Source organism: Zonotrichia albicollis, chromosome 2 (genome assembly GCF_047830755.1).
Source record: "Zonotrichia albicollis isolate bZonAlb1 chromosome 2, bZonAlb1.hap1, whole genome shotgun sequence".
Lineage (NCBI taxonomy): Eukaryota > Metazoa > Chordata > Aves > Passeriformes > Passerellidae > Zonotrichia > Zonotrichia albicollis.
Genome location: NC_133820.1, coordinates 58,367,689 through 58,382,284, shown reverse-complemented (window position 1 = coordinate 58,382,284; position 14,596 = coordinate 58,367,689). Strand labels below are relative to the sequence as shown.

Below are 14,596 nucleotides of genomic sequence, written 5' to 3'. Positions count from 1 at the left end.
CTTTTGGCAGAGATACCATGAAAATATGGAAGCTAAACAAGAGTGTTGAGACCTGAAGATAAGCTAAATATCAATGATGCAGACACGTCCATATGTTTTCTCTCTGCCAGAAGGGACCCAAGCACTCCCCTGTTAATGGCTCCTCTCTTCTCTGGAGCTCTCGGAGAAGAAAGGACGCATAGAGATTTTACACCTTCTATGTCAGTCTTACATAGAGGTCTATTAGATGAAACCCACAAATTAGGGTTTGAAAATTGGTTTATAATCAGTGCCTCACTGTAGAGCAAACCCAGCTTGAGCAGGTGGACACAAACCACAGCTCTGTGAGCCAGGCATTGATTTCTTTCTGCTTTAGAGAGGGCATCAAACTGCAGAGTGCAGCACATACAGAGTGCTTGATGCTACACTTTTCTCTCCTGATGAATCTAACAGACAATTACAAAAAAAAAAAAAAACCCTCCCACAGCTTGCATGTTTTTTGAAAATTATTCCATTTAAATTATTCCATTTTTGTTGTTTGGCTAAACAGTTCTGGCTGAAGTAGCACTGGCTTGTAAGACTTAGAATCAGCCAGAAAATCTAAATGTTAATTGGTTACAGCTGAAATTTGAATTCACAGTAGGACAGAAAGTTGACCTTTAAGTTTCGCCATCCTTGAATAGCTCTCAGCCTTGGGAAAATGTACCATTGTCAAAATGTTACTTTGTTCCTAGAAGTTGTGCTAGAATTAGAAGTTATTCAAAAGGAGGCTAAAGTATGCCATAATCTTGGAGCAGTCTTATCACAGGCTGAATTAATGCAAGATCAGACACAATCACGGTGTAGTTTCAGGAATATTAGGTGATAATTGTGGAGAGTCAGATAATTACTTTAAGAGGTCAGATAACCTATGATACTCAAATACTGTGCTTGTCTCATTAAAACTTCATCTGGATGAATCACAATATCCACTTTTTTATTATTTAAGGAGTATTCATTTTTGACTTCTTGGGGCACGGCCCATTAGTTGAGTCTCTCTGTTATCAGCAGTGCCTCTGCTATATAAAATATACTATTCTTAAAACCAATTCCCCAAAGTTCAAAGCCCTGTATTTATGTCTCTCACGTTGCTGTAACTGCAAGGTTTTATCTAGCAAATATATACATTTCCACATGACACAATAAAGATATTGATTTTAGGTTTATTCTAAACTGTCAAGTAAATAGGCTTGATCACAGCAAAGCACAGATCCTATTGACTTTGCTGGGCAGAGACAAATAAAGCTCCTAAGCTTTACTTGGCCCAAAATAACCCTTTGTAGTTCTGATCTGCGGTTAGAAGGAGAAAGCCCATACTGAATTTCACTTTAAATTTGCATTGAGGTTTTTGGTGTAGTTTTTTTTGTTTTGTTCTGGTTTATTTTCATACTGGCTTTGCTTTTGGTTGTTGTTTTGGAATTTTTTTGGTTTGGCTTTGATTTTCTCCCCAGTGATATCAGACAGCTATAAAGAGGGAAAGCTATCTACAAGGACACCAGAAAACAAGGACACCCCTTTGGTCTACATTGTCTTGCATCTTTCCTTCCTATGGTAGCACCTCCGTTTCCTGCAGTCCTGTTCAAATATCATGACTGCAGGTTAAGAGAATATTTAAAATGAGTAAGAGAGGCAGAACCTGGCCAAAGGGCATGAGAGATGCTCTAGGCAGTGTGAGCTGATCCAGTGACAAGACAAAAAAAAGTTCTACAGCTGCTGTGGCCCTCCCTCCTGCAGCACCTTCTGTTTGTTCGCACACCTGCTACACACATTTTGTGTTGGGATGATGGCTCCTGACCAGTGCATCCCCTAGCACACCGTGTCCAAATCCTGCCTGCTGCCTCAGGCTAAAAGCAGAGGAACAGAAGGAAGCTGAAGGAAGACACCTGGAGCAAACTGAACAGGAGTACCCATATACTAAGTGAGCTGGCTGCACACTGCTAGACAGGTATTTGAAAGCTTGACAAAAGCAGCCCTGCCTCACCTAAGGGTAAATTTGTCACCTTTGAGCAGGAGATCACTAACTTTTAGATGTAGAAGCATAAGCCTGCAATTTTTTAATGACCACACACTTTCCTTGCCAGACATTAACCCATTGATATAAAAAATAACAGCAGTGGGAAATGTAATCAAACATAGTTCTCATACCTGGATTTAAAGTATGTGACTGTTTTATGTAAATCCTACTTCATTCTTCCATGCCTCCTTTCTTACAGAAAAGGCCACATGTCTTCTCTTTCATCAGCTCCATGGGATTGAGATGAAGTTAAAAGACTTTAAAAAGTGGTGTTAGGAGGTGTCTCCACCAGAAAATTCAGATGCAAGACTGAGAAGCATTAAAATGAAGATTTACTTGAAGAGATGTCTGGAATTACAGACACAGTGGACAAACTCTGCTGATATGAAATGTGTGTGTGCGTTGGGCAGGAGTGGGACAAGGACATGGAAGTCATTAGTGTGTCAGCATTTAGGAAGGCTGATGCAAGGTGAGTGTCAGGCCAGTGCCAACATTAATGGTTAAATAATGTCTTTAATCCCCTGGAACTGAGGGCTTGTAACTGGCAAGGAGCCTGGACAGTCACTCAGGTGTGTTAGAAGGAAGTTTCTCATTCTATTTCAATCCTTTGGGAAGAAGCAAAGAATTAAAAATATGTGTTTATGCCTTACATTACATACAGAAAGTTATCACGACTGTTTGGGAAGCATGGCAAGCTGCAGCAGTGGCTCTGTACACAGCAAAGCCTGACAATTCCCACTTTCAGATGTAGTGGAAGCAGGGAAGAGGGGCAGGCTGCCCTTTCCTGGCCATGTAACAGCTGCCCTTTGACTCCTGGATTTGAGGTTTGCTACTCTGCTGCTTTTTCTGTCCCTGAGTAATAGGCACTGTCTCCCACTGCCATAGTGCCAGGTCTGCTCTCTCAAGGGGATGGATTGGATGATTTAACATCTCCTTTTCTTTGGCTCCTTCTGTGAACCTACACACTGAATACTTCAGACTAAAAGCCCACCAGAAGTAAATAAGGAGTACAAAAAGCTGTAATTGCCTAAAACCAGGAAAAAAAAATCCCTTAGAACAGTATTTTTTTTTGTTGTTGTACTATTTAGTAACATTGTAAATACCATTTGTTTCTTTTAGTAACAAGCTGTAAAAAAATCAACACATACAGAAAGAAATACTGCCAACATTTAGGTGGCCAACTCTTTACTCTGCTTTAGACCATCACTCTGCATCACCAGGCCCAACTCTGCATCTGCACTCATTCCTCAAGAGAGAGCACCTCCAAAGTACAGCTCTGAGAGGATCTCTGGACTACAAAGACCCCTGAATAATAATGAATGTTCCTGTGTTCTTCTGGCTGAAGAGCCAGTCCTGGGTCTTGGCTGATGTCCGGTACATCCTCACATCAGCCTGATGTTCCTAAGTTCCATATATCATGCTGTATGATTTACTATGAGATTTTTATCCTCATACTGCAGTCCTTCTTAATTTCAGGTACATTTTTTCACAGATCTCTATGGTTTATGAGCATTCTTGTTTAGTATTATGGTTGAGACACAGACTGATAAAGTAAAAATTTAAATTTGTTCATGAGGGCATCGTTAATATTCTTTTTGTCAAACAACAATGGAGATGATAGTCTGCATTTTTATATAAGATTTCATTTATACTTTATGTTTCTAGAAGAGCGGAGTTAGTGGACAAAGTGAGGAAGCAACTTGGGGTTTTTTTCTGAGGTGTTCGCTATAACTCCAGAGATTATGTGGATTTTGTAGAGATGATCAGCAGCTGTTTGAGAGGATGTTGTGTTGCTAGGAGACACTAATAAGGATGCACCATGAAAAACATATGCTCTTTTTAAATTGCACTGGGTCAGGAAATGGATGAATAAAAAGTAGATTAATGAACCAGGGTATCAAAAATATCAAAGACTGCAAGAATATTTCACATTTGTGGAGGGAAGCAAGTGTTAAGTATAAAACTTAATGCAGTTCCAACTAAAATGCATCAAAAAAAGAAGAACAGACACTGTGGATCATTAACAGCCTGATTAGAAGTACACAGATAGCCTAAATCAAGAACATAAAGGAAATAAGAACAGAAAAGAAGTTTGTTCAACTGCATGGCTGTTTCACCTTGCTGGTGTTAAACCAAGCTTGATGTTACACACCTCGGGTATCTTTATCCAGTTAACTGATTAAGCTTACTAAAAAAACTTACTGTCTTCTTCTCTTTATAATCACATAAAGTTCAGAGAAAGGACATGAAAAGGCATCTCACACAAGGAGGGCAGTTAAACATCAACTATCCCTGGTAGATATTTGATCAGACCACTTAAAACACCTCTGGCTCCTCCTCAGGCAGTCTCATCTGTTGCTTCCCTTTCCCTGTTATTAGAAGCTTTTCCTAATGTTCAACCTAAAACTGTATTATAGTATCATTTACAATGGAAAAGACTTTTAAGATAACTGAGTCCAACCATTAATCCAGCACTGCCATGTCCACCACTAAAACCATGTCCACAAGTGCCACATCTACATGACTTTTAGATACCTCCAGAAACAGTGACCTCCATCACTTCCTCAGGCAGCCTCTTCCAGTGCTTGGAAACATTTTGGTGAAGAAATCTTTTCCTAACATCCTATCTAAACCTCTCTGGTGACAACTTGAGGCCTTTTCCTCTTGTCTAACTGCTTTTGACCTGGGAGAAGAGTCCAAACCTCACCTCACTACAGCCTCCTTTCAGGTGTAAAGAATGATAACGTGTTCCCTCAGCATCCTTTTTCTCAGGCTAAACAAACCTAGTTCCCTCATTTCCTCTTCCTAATGCTTGCTCTCTAGATACTTCACCAGCTTTGCTGCCAAAACTCTCTTACCAAAGGTAATTGAAGTGCCTGCATCTGTCATGTTTCAAAGCTCTGAACCCTTTTGGTATTTGTGCTGGGAGCTGTTTAATGCAAAGATATTTTGTGTAAAGATACCATAACTTCCCCTGGACTTTGGAAATAAGTGAAAGAACACAAGTTTATTAATTCACAGCCAAGGAGACTTACTCAAGAAAACCGCGCATATTATGTCAACACAATCTTACCCTTTCAGGTCAGCAGTAAGTATTCAGTCTCATCTGTGGCTGCCCATTCCAAAAAAAAATAAGAGATGCCTGAAAATGTCAAACAGAAAATATGAGATAACTGAAAATGTCAAATGGCTTCTCACAAGCCAAAAAGTCCAGATAAAGCCACTTCCCTTTCTAGAAATAACTAGGCTGTAAATGGAAGTAAACGCCTTTCTGTTTTTCTGTTTTCTCAGTTTTGCTGAGGATCTAGACCTGCAAAAGTTTTGTAAATTAATTTCTACTGTTTTTGTGTTGCCATGTCTGGAAAATGGTATTGCTACAGTTTTAAGAGTTAATTAATTAAATAAGATTCAGATTCATAATATCAGAGTAGAGCTTTATACATTTTGTGCTTAATAATGCCACCAGATCTCAGCACCTCTACTGATGTGATAATGTGTCTGAAAGGGCCTCTGACAGAGTGGTATGATAGTATTACAGACCCATCTTGCCCATTTTCTTTTAACTTTTGTTATTAAAGGTGAAGTCATTAAGAAACAGAAAAATGATGGTCAAATAACATCAAATGACTGAGAAAGCCATGAAATTAAATTCAGAGTTCAAGCTGAAGCACAACAGGAGCCAACCAGTTATGGCTAATGGCAGGGTGTTTGTCCAGAGGGAAAGCTGAGTTGTGTGCATGGATGGATGCGTGTGATGGCCCTGCAAATCCACAGGTGTCCAACGATTCACAGCGCAGAACTGGAACTTCTATCTGCTGCCCAAATCCAAGCATAGCGAATTATGGTTCAAGCAGCAGCTACACCTGAGGAGTTATTTTTCTATTTGTGTTAGAAGTAAAATAAGTCTCTATAGTAACAAAACATAACTCACCTGTTAGTATTTTACCTTCTTTTTTCTTTCTGTATTGAGTATCCAGACAGGCCAGACCATTAGGAAGTGATCAATGCTTTAAATGGCTTCATTTTATAATGTAAGATGTGGTTAAAAAAAGTTTAAAAATTATTCAAGACAGGCAGATTTCTACCAGAAGCCAGAAGCTTTTCCTATGTGTGTCAGAGCCACCACTGGCTGGTTCCAAGACAGATCCACCACTGGCCAGGGCCGAGCCTATCAGCCATGGTGCAGCATCTCTGGGATAACAAAGTTAAGGAGGTCTGCTGTGAATCCTGATTTGGGCTGACTATGCCAATTTGTCATGAGTGCCTGGCTTAGGTCACTTATACAAATTACCATCAAGTGTATCAGTAAAAGCAGGTTTAATACAAATCTGTAAAAGCACCACCATGTTCAATGTCAAGGTTCAATACTTACTACATGGATGAAACATAAAAAAAAAAATCAGATTAGAATCAATTAAGAATTATTTTCAGAGGCAAGGGTGCAAGAGGGTTTTTAGCAGCACTTAATCTTTGTCTAATGTACGAAGTGGTTCAATAGGATTTACTACAATTATAAGAGGACTTAATTATAGATTTGAGATAGTAACACTCATATTACACTTGCTAGAGTGTATTTGAATCCATTCAATTGCTCAGACACGCACACAGACACAAAGTATTTACCAGGGTACTTGCTAAAAATTCCCCTTGAGTGTCAGTGAAATACTCATGTCAAATGCCTTGGGGTTTCTTAGGAGGTGAGAGCTGAGTCTCAAGAGCTGGGGGCATCAGCCCAGGTCCGGTTGTCTCTGTGGGGCTCCTCTGAATTTTGCAAACCCAAAGATTTTGGGAGCTCTGACAGGCACCCCTACAGTGGGAGATGCTGCTGCAGTCCTGGAGAACTCAAAGGGCCTCACTTAGGACAGCTCTTTACAGGACTGCAAGACGATTAGCATTCATCACCTACAAAATTTCCCTCCTCAGGTCAGTAACTACCAAAACAATTGGAGATAATCTCCAATACAACTGGATATTGTTTTCAAAACTCCAGCCACAATGAATGGTACCATTTTCCTCTGGCTGTGGTTCAGGTAGGAAGTTTTCCAAGGCTGTATCAGGCTGTAATGACTCTCTTTACTTGCAATCTGCCACTTTAATGGTGTGCTGTTAATAAACCACAAAATATTACACAACTTAATGACACTGGTAACTTTCTACACAATGTTAGATCCTTAAAAAAAAAAACAGTTGGATTTTCTTGCCTTTTTTTCTTGGGGTGGGGGGGGGGTAGGGGGAAGTAGTCCTTTTATAATTTTGGAATTACATTCTTAGACCTGGAAATGAATGGCAATTTTCTCCTGAATTTTTACTGCACAAGGAACCCTAGATATTTCACAGGAGTATAGATAAATTAAAGCCCCAAGTATAGGAATTAAACTCCAAGTATACTAATAATTCCTGAGAATGACTTGCTCCATACTTTCTTTCAGCTATGGTTCTCAATGTGGACATATCAAAACATATGAACAAGACTTTAACCTTGCTGCTTTGTGCTTTCTTTTCTCCATAATGTAGTTCCAAATACAGTATGGAGTTATAAGTGTTGGAACCCTGTAATGTATTTTTCCCATCTGCTCTCACATCATCACAACATTGTGTTCCTATAAATTGCTTTTTTTCCCCCCTCACTCTCACAACATGTAACATTTCAAATAGTTAAATGATTATAAGAAGAACTGTTTAAGAGTGTACCTTGGCTTTGTGACTCAATTCATCACTATAACAATGCCAAAAGAGACAGCTTCATTTTATCAATATGTGAAAGTGATTTGCTTTGTAATAAAGGAAACCATCACAGCACATTTGTTTTTTAAACTTTGGCTTTGAAAATTAAATTTTAAATACAATTGAAATAATTATTTTCTGCAGTGTTTACCTCACAGTGAGGAGCAAAGAGTGTGGGACATAATATTCTTGAACTTTTTTTCCTGCCCAAATTTTAATACCAATTGAAAAGAGGGTGTTTCTTGGCTGGTTTATCCCACCTGCAGGTTCACTGATGGCTGGCTTGAGCCAGTGTGCATCCTCCAGCACCATCTGCAGTTAAAACAAAGGGTATTATTATATGCTAACAGAAATAATCACCAGAGGCCAAAGTTCCTGTCAGGGATATGATATAATCTGTAAAGTCAGTATTAAAGCTAGTCACTCTTTGAAGCAAAGAAAGTGTTATTCTGCTATTCACTTTCCTTCTTTAAGGAAAATAAAAGAACAGTGTAACATATAAAACAACTTTCTCTAAGCTGTTTTGTAGCTTTTTGAAGAATTTAATTATTAAAGTTGAAGAGAGATCCTTCTAGATTAATCTTTGAACATAAAGGCTGACTCTCCATTGGAGTACTGAGATGAAATTAAGAGGGAAGAGCAGCCAGCAGGGAGCTGATTGCAGGTCCTTCATCTCCAACAAGTGTTCCCCATGGTATGTTAAAAAGTCATAGGGTTTACCTTTAAATGTTTTAGACTAGAGATGTAAGCCCAGCATGATGCCACAGCCCAACCCCTGTACCAGCTACCAGCTTTGCAGCTGGAGACCCAGCAAAGTCATGACAGTTCTTAATTTTACCTTAGTGGACATACCTCTAGGCTGAGGAAAATCTTCAGGCAGAGTCCCCTGCTGCCTCAGAAAACCTGAACCTATCAGTTCTGTGAGAAAAACTGAGATTCTCAGATGAAATGAGTCTGCAAGAGCTTAACAGCACCCACCTATATCTTTGGGAGGAGAGGAGAGGAGAGGAGAGGAGAGGAGAGGAGAGGAGAGGAGAGGAGAGGAGAGGAGAGGAGAGGAGAGGAGAGGAGAGGAGAGGAGAGGAGAGGAGAGGAGAGGAGAGGAGAGGAGAGGAGAGGAGAGGAGAGAGGAGAGGGAGAGGTACTTGTGGTGCACATTTGTAAGGCAAAGGCCACAATAGGAAATATTTTCAGTTTGTCACATTTATTCTTACATTTTATCTTTGATTTCCTCCTGAGTCTGCCCTGAAGAACTGTTTGGGCAGGATGTTACCATGCACTGGGGTACTAGCAATGCTAAAGGGTCCTGGCATAGTTGCTGACAGATGGAGGTACAAAATCTCTTCATAAAATTGTAATATGGGAGCTTTGACATTTTCACCTAGCTACATGCCAGCTTAGACACTCTTCTGCTTGCACATCAATCTCCCCTATTTCTGATTTTTAAGCAAATAGTACATTTTAGCTTGTCTTACCTTCCTCAGAAAAGCCAGATGTTATAAGCAGAAAAATCTTTCAGAAGTTTTCCAAGTTAAGTCAGTGTAGAACAAACAATGACCAAAACACGAGTGAGAGCCAAAGGTAAGAAAAAGACATACCTACTTACACATATATATTGATATGTTTATAGGAAGCTGCGGTGTGCCACAAGAGGATGGGCTGTGCTCTTTGCCTCTCTTCTCTAATTGCCTTGGTGTCAGGGAACTGTCCCATCCATATCTATTTGCCAGTTCAATTCTTTTAAGTTTTCTGTCACCACTGAATCACTGGTCACCAGTGTCAGAAGCTGTTTAGCATTCACCTATGCTTGGAAAAGCAGAGTTGTGAGGGTACAAATAAATCAGTCTGATCTTATTGATGGTGTTAGTGAAAGGCTCTAGTCAGGTGTCTTGGTTTGGAAAGACAGGTGTGCGCTAAGGAAGGCAGGAGCCTCCCCTAAAATGGAAAACTGTAAAACCCCTCCCTCAGAATTGTTAGAAATTTGAAATTAAGGGGCTCTCAGGCAAAAATATGGGAGCAGGAATAACAGTTCTTTATTAGGGAAGAAAATAAAAAGATAAAATAAACAATGCAGTAAACCAAAACAACACTGACAGTCAGAACATGACCTGACACCCTGTTGGTCAGGGTGGTGATGGCATTCCAATTGGAATTGTGGCTGCAGTCCTCCTGGAGTGTCAGGTGTGGTTCTGATGGAGCAGAGATCCTGCAAAAGATGTAGTCTTCCTCTGAAGATCCAGTGGAAGAGGCAGCTGTTCCTCTGGGAAATCCAGTGGAGAAGCTGCGCTGGTGTTTCAGAACTCAAGATTATATCCAGGTTGGCTTGGTTGCTTGGCTCCTCCCCCTGGGCGGAGCATCTCACAATGGGATGCTGTAGTTCTGATCAGTCATGCAGTGACATTCAATAGTCTGTTATCAACAGATGGCTTCCCGGAGGGAGGAGTGGTTGTGGAAGGGATGAGGAAAACTGCCCACTTAACAGACGACAGCTGCCATACAGATGGCAAATAGAATTCAATTTGCTTGGCAATCCAGGACATCAGAGCAGGGGAGAACAAAGATTTGCTTCAAGTTCCTGTAACCAGCAGTTTATAAAGTATATAGATATTCATGTTTCAGAGCATGAAGAAAAATGTAACTAATGAAGTTTTGGAAGAACTACTTTATTTCATAATTGTTCAGTATAAAATTTCTTGCCTTCACCTGTGAATCATCCCATTTGTGGACTCAACAGTGTGTGATACTCCAGCTCTGATCTTAACTGGTTAGAAGTACACTCTGTGCCTGACTTTAGCTGCCTTCCAGATCTTGCAAAATGTTTTACTGATGTACAAAAAAAAGGGAAAAATATGGGTCAAGAATGGGGATGTAGTTTCTTCATCACTTGTTTCAAATATTAAAATTTAAACTAGTGGCAATTAGTGAATCTACAAATGGGAGGATATGAGCTCTGCAAGGACTATTTAAGAAGCTGATGCATTCCAGACAAAACAGTGGCACTGGGATGTCTTAGCTTTTCTCTCCAGGATTTTCAAGCAGTTTTTAATGTCCTGATTAGCTTTCGCCCACTGCTGTACTCTGAATTTGCATTTTCATGCACCAGTTATACTCTCAAATCCGTTTTTCTCAGATATCTTTTCCCTAATTTGAAGGGGAAATTCCAACAGCAATGGTAACTTGTGACCAAGGCATGATCTGGCACAGAGGACAAGAAGGCCCATCTGCAGAAGCATTTAAACTAGATGGAAACAAAGATGCCAGGGACAGGACTCTACCAGGGAGTGAAATTTGCATAGGAGATAAGAAATGCTGCAGTATTGTCTTGTAACAATTGTGGAATATGTTCAGGGGACACTTCTGGTAAACAGACCTGGCAGTGGGGGATGAGTGATCTACCTCATGCCAACACCCACAGGACTGGTGCTGGGATGAGTGTGTGTAAGGAATCAGCTCTTGCTGCATCTTTGCAGCCTGCTTGCAGAACCACTTGGTAGGGCTCTGCCCAATCCATTGCTTATCAAATCTCCTTCTATTTAATAAAAAATGTATGTTTAATTTTCCTCAAGAGGTACAATAAAAATTTTACAACAAAATTTATGCTTTCTGGCCCACCATGGTATGTGGAATGATTGTTTTTCCCACCTGTACATGGCACTTTGTGTGCATGAAAAGCTGGTGCAGCGCTTCCAGGCTACTTAGTGGCCTACAAGGCTCCTTTCCTGTCTCTCTTGCCTACAGCAAACCATGGCTTTCTCTTTGATTACAGTAACTCTGAACTAGGCATAAAATCTTCTGGGGTAAGGACTAGATATGAAGTTTTGAAATAACTCTGTAACTTCTGTTCCTAACATAAACTTCATGCATTTTTAAATATATTCTACTCTACTCAAGAATAAAACAAACCTAACAAACGATCACATAGGTCTTCACTATATTTTCTGATTTTTCCAGGGTAAAGTTATCCTATGTGGGAAAGACTGACACCCTGAGCTCAAAAAAACCTGATCAAAAAACATAGACCAACACAAATTATCAGCAAGGGTCGCCCAAACTAGGAATTATAACTCAGATCATGCGGGTTACCACACCTTCTCCAAAAATTATTAATTCTATCTGCATGTCATCACTATGACTCAATGAGATACAGATCAAAGCAAACTCATTAGATAGGCATGGGGAACACAGGGGTCACTTCAGTACTGAAAAACTGTCCTGACTTTTATACTGCTAGAAGGATACAGGGGATTGCACAGTCTGATTGCATTATTCAAAGTACTGTAAGTGGATAAAACAGCCTGCATCTGTCTCTGATCTGAGGCTTTCAAGTTCATTTAAACATGAAATGTTTCATGAGTTGGAAAGAAGGAGGAAAAGCCTGGTGTAGAAACACCAGATGAATTAATCTGAATATTGGGCTCCTGGGAGTATAACAGGGAGTATCACATGTCCTAATTTATTAACACTTAAATCTTGCAGAAATGTGGGCAGAAGAAGGAAACTTAGTCTTCATATTAACCTACCTATTAAAATGGAAATTCACTTACATTTCACCCCATGTCTATGTCTGACAATGGGCTGAGTTCTATGCTTACTTGCTAAGTGTGTGTTACACAAAATGTTTTCTCCAAGAACCAGATTTATGCCCATTTCTTCATTTTCCCAAGGAAAAAACAATATACAACTTTGTATCAAATTGTATAATATTTGTGGCACCTGAGCAAGTGATAAGTTGTATGGCTAGTGTGGGATGCTCAATTATTAAGGAAACCTGTTTGTTTTCATCTCTCTCCACAACTGTAGTAGGACACAAGAATGGGAAAATGAAAGACAAAAAACCCCAAAACAGTAAGCAGACATATTTTTTTAAGATCATCTTAATTCCCAGTTTTGAGTTAAGATGAGATGGTTTCCAGTACTGAGTTAGTAGAATAAATTCTATTAGGTTCTTCCTTCCCTTCCCTTCCCCCCCCCCCCCCCCCCCCCCCTTTTTCTGTTAATAAAAGATATTAGATGCAGTCCTGGGGAGAGTAAGAACCTTGAAGTTCAGTGCTGTGGTCAACACAGCCTGACATCTTCATTCATCGATTGGCTGATGGGAAAAGTGCACCCTCAACAAGTTTGCAGAAGATGCACAACTGGGAATCATCTTGCTGATGTACCAGATTCCTCTAGTGCCACTCAGAGGGGCCTCAGCAGGCTGGATAAATCAGCCACTGAAAACCTCTTGCTAGACAGAGAGAAATGCCAAGTTCCGCATGTGGAGGAGAAGTGTGCCACACACCTGTGTTGGCTGGACACTGACTGGCAGGAAAGCAGCTTTGCAGAGAAGGCCCTGTTGATCTGGGGAAAAGTCAGCAGAACAAGACCTATCAATATACCCTTTAGCAAAGAAGGCAAACAGCCTCCTTGTCTGCACTAGGAGGACATTTGTCACTACTCAGCACTGGTGAGACACATCTAGAATACTGGGTCCATGTCTGGGCTCCTGGGTGCAAGACAGGTATGGACTTCTGTCAGAAAATCCAGCAGAGGGCCATGGGGATGATTAAAGGATTGGAGCATTTGACATATGAAGACAAGCTGAGAAAGCTGAGACCTAGAGAAGACAAGGCTGGAGATCTCATCAAGATGTATAAATATCTGATGGGGGAATTAAAGAAGACAGAAACAGACTCTCCTCAGTAAGTGCCTGCTGACATGATGAGAGGCAATGGACACAAATAAAACACATTAAATTTTATCTAAGTGTGGAAAAAGCTTTCTATTGTGAAAGGGGTCAAACCCCGGAATAGTCTGTCTACAGATATTGTGGAATTTTCATTTTAAAACCTATTCAAAATCTCACTGGAAATGAGGGTGAGCAACCTCCTCTAGATGATCCTTCTTTGAACAGGGGATTGGAGCGGATGATTTTCAGACCTGTGTGCTATCACCAGCTACTCTAAGAGTCTGTGAATCCTGCATTGCTTCTTACAATAGGTCTTTCTTGTGTCTTATTAACATCCAAATTGCAAGGACAGTGAACATTCAGCACAGCTGCAGGCTTCCAGAAATTCTTCCTTAGCAACTACTCCATCTGAAAATTCTCATAATTTTTTTGAGTCCTGGGATGCTTTTAGTGTCATTGTCACAGCTAGGAGCACAGGCCCTGGCAGACATCACAGGAACAAATCAGAAACTATGTCTGTTTAAATATTGGAATAAATGGATTTCTTTTCCATGATATTTCATACATCTGTCACAAAACAGAAATTGAAAAAACAAAATAATATGTTCCAGTAAATGTATGTTGGTAGTCTGAGTTAAAATACTGGCGCATTTTAAAGGGAAAAAAAGACAATGAAAGAAGTGTTGTTCAGTGTTTCTTCCTCCTCCCTACTTCCTACAAAAAGCCCCACCCAATGTTTTCTAGGCTAGAAATATCCAAGAAAGGAATTGGAGACAAAAATCCCTAAACATACTTTAGAAGATGTTTTATTTCTCTTTCCTCCTTCACTGATATGCACATTTTTCCACAGTCAATTTTTTAACTCTGGTTTCAAGCACAGATGAAAATGTGTTCAGTCTGACTTGTTCTTCTGAACTGATGAGAATTCATTGAATTTGTTTTCACCTTCTGCTTTTCAATTTGTTTTTCAATTCTTTTGTGCCACTTTTTTTCAGAATCCTTAGAGTTAGATCCCCCTCAAAAAACTTTTCGCTACTTAAAGAAAAAATCACTGATTTTTACATGCTTGCCAAAAATCCATAGTTCCATGTAGTCTCACCTCTTATCAAGGCATGCATAAATTTTGAAAGAAATATAAAAATGGAAAAAATTATTGGGATCCCAATCTAGTG

The 14,596-nt window shown here is 39.9% G+C and overlaps 1 long non-coding RNA gene across 2 annotated transcripts in view; it reads left to right on the top strand.

Moving 5' to 3' along the window:
* The window catches only part of LOC113458650 (uncharacterized), a 66,720-nt gene that overhangs the window by 49,911 nt on the left and 2,213 nt on the right, over window positions 1–14,596 (top strand). For both annotated transcript variants that reach the window (XR_012579008.1, XR_012579006.1), the window contains one exon: window positions 2,232–2,501. This is a non-coding gene — a long non-coding RNA (uncharacterized LOC113458650). The remainder of the gene's footprint in view (window positions 1–2,231; window positions 2,502–14,596) is intronic.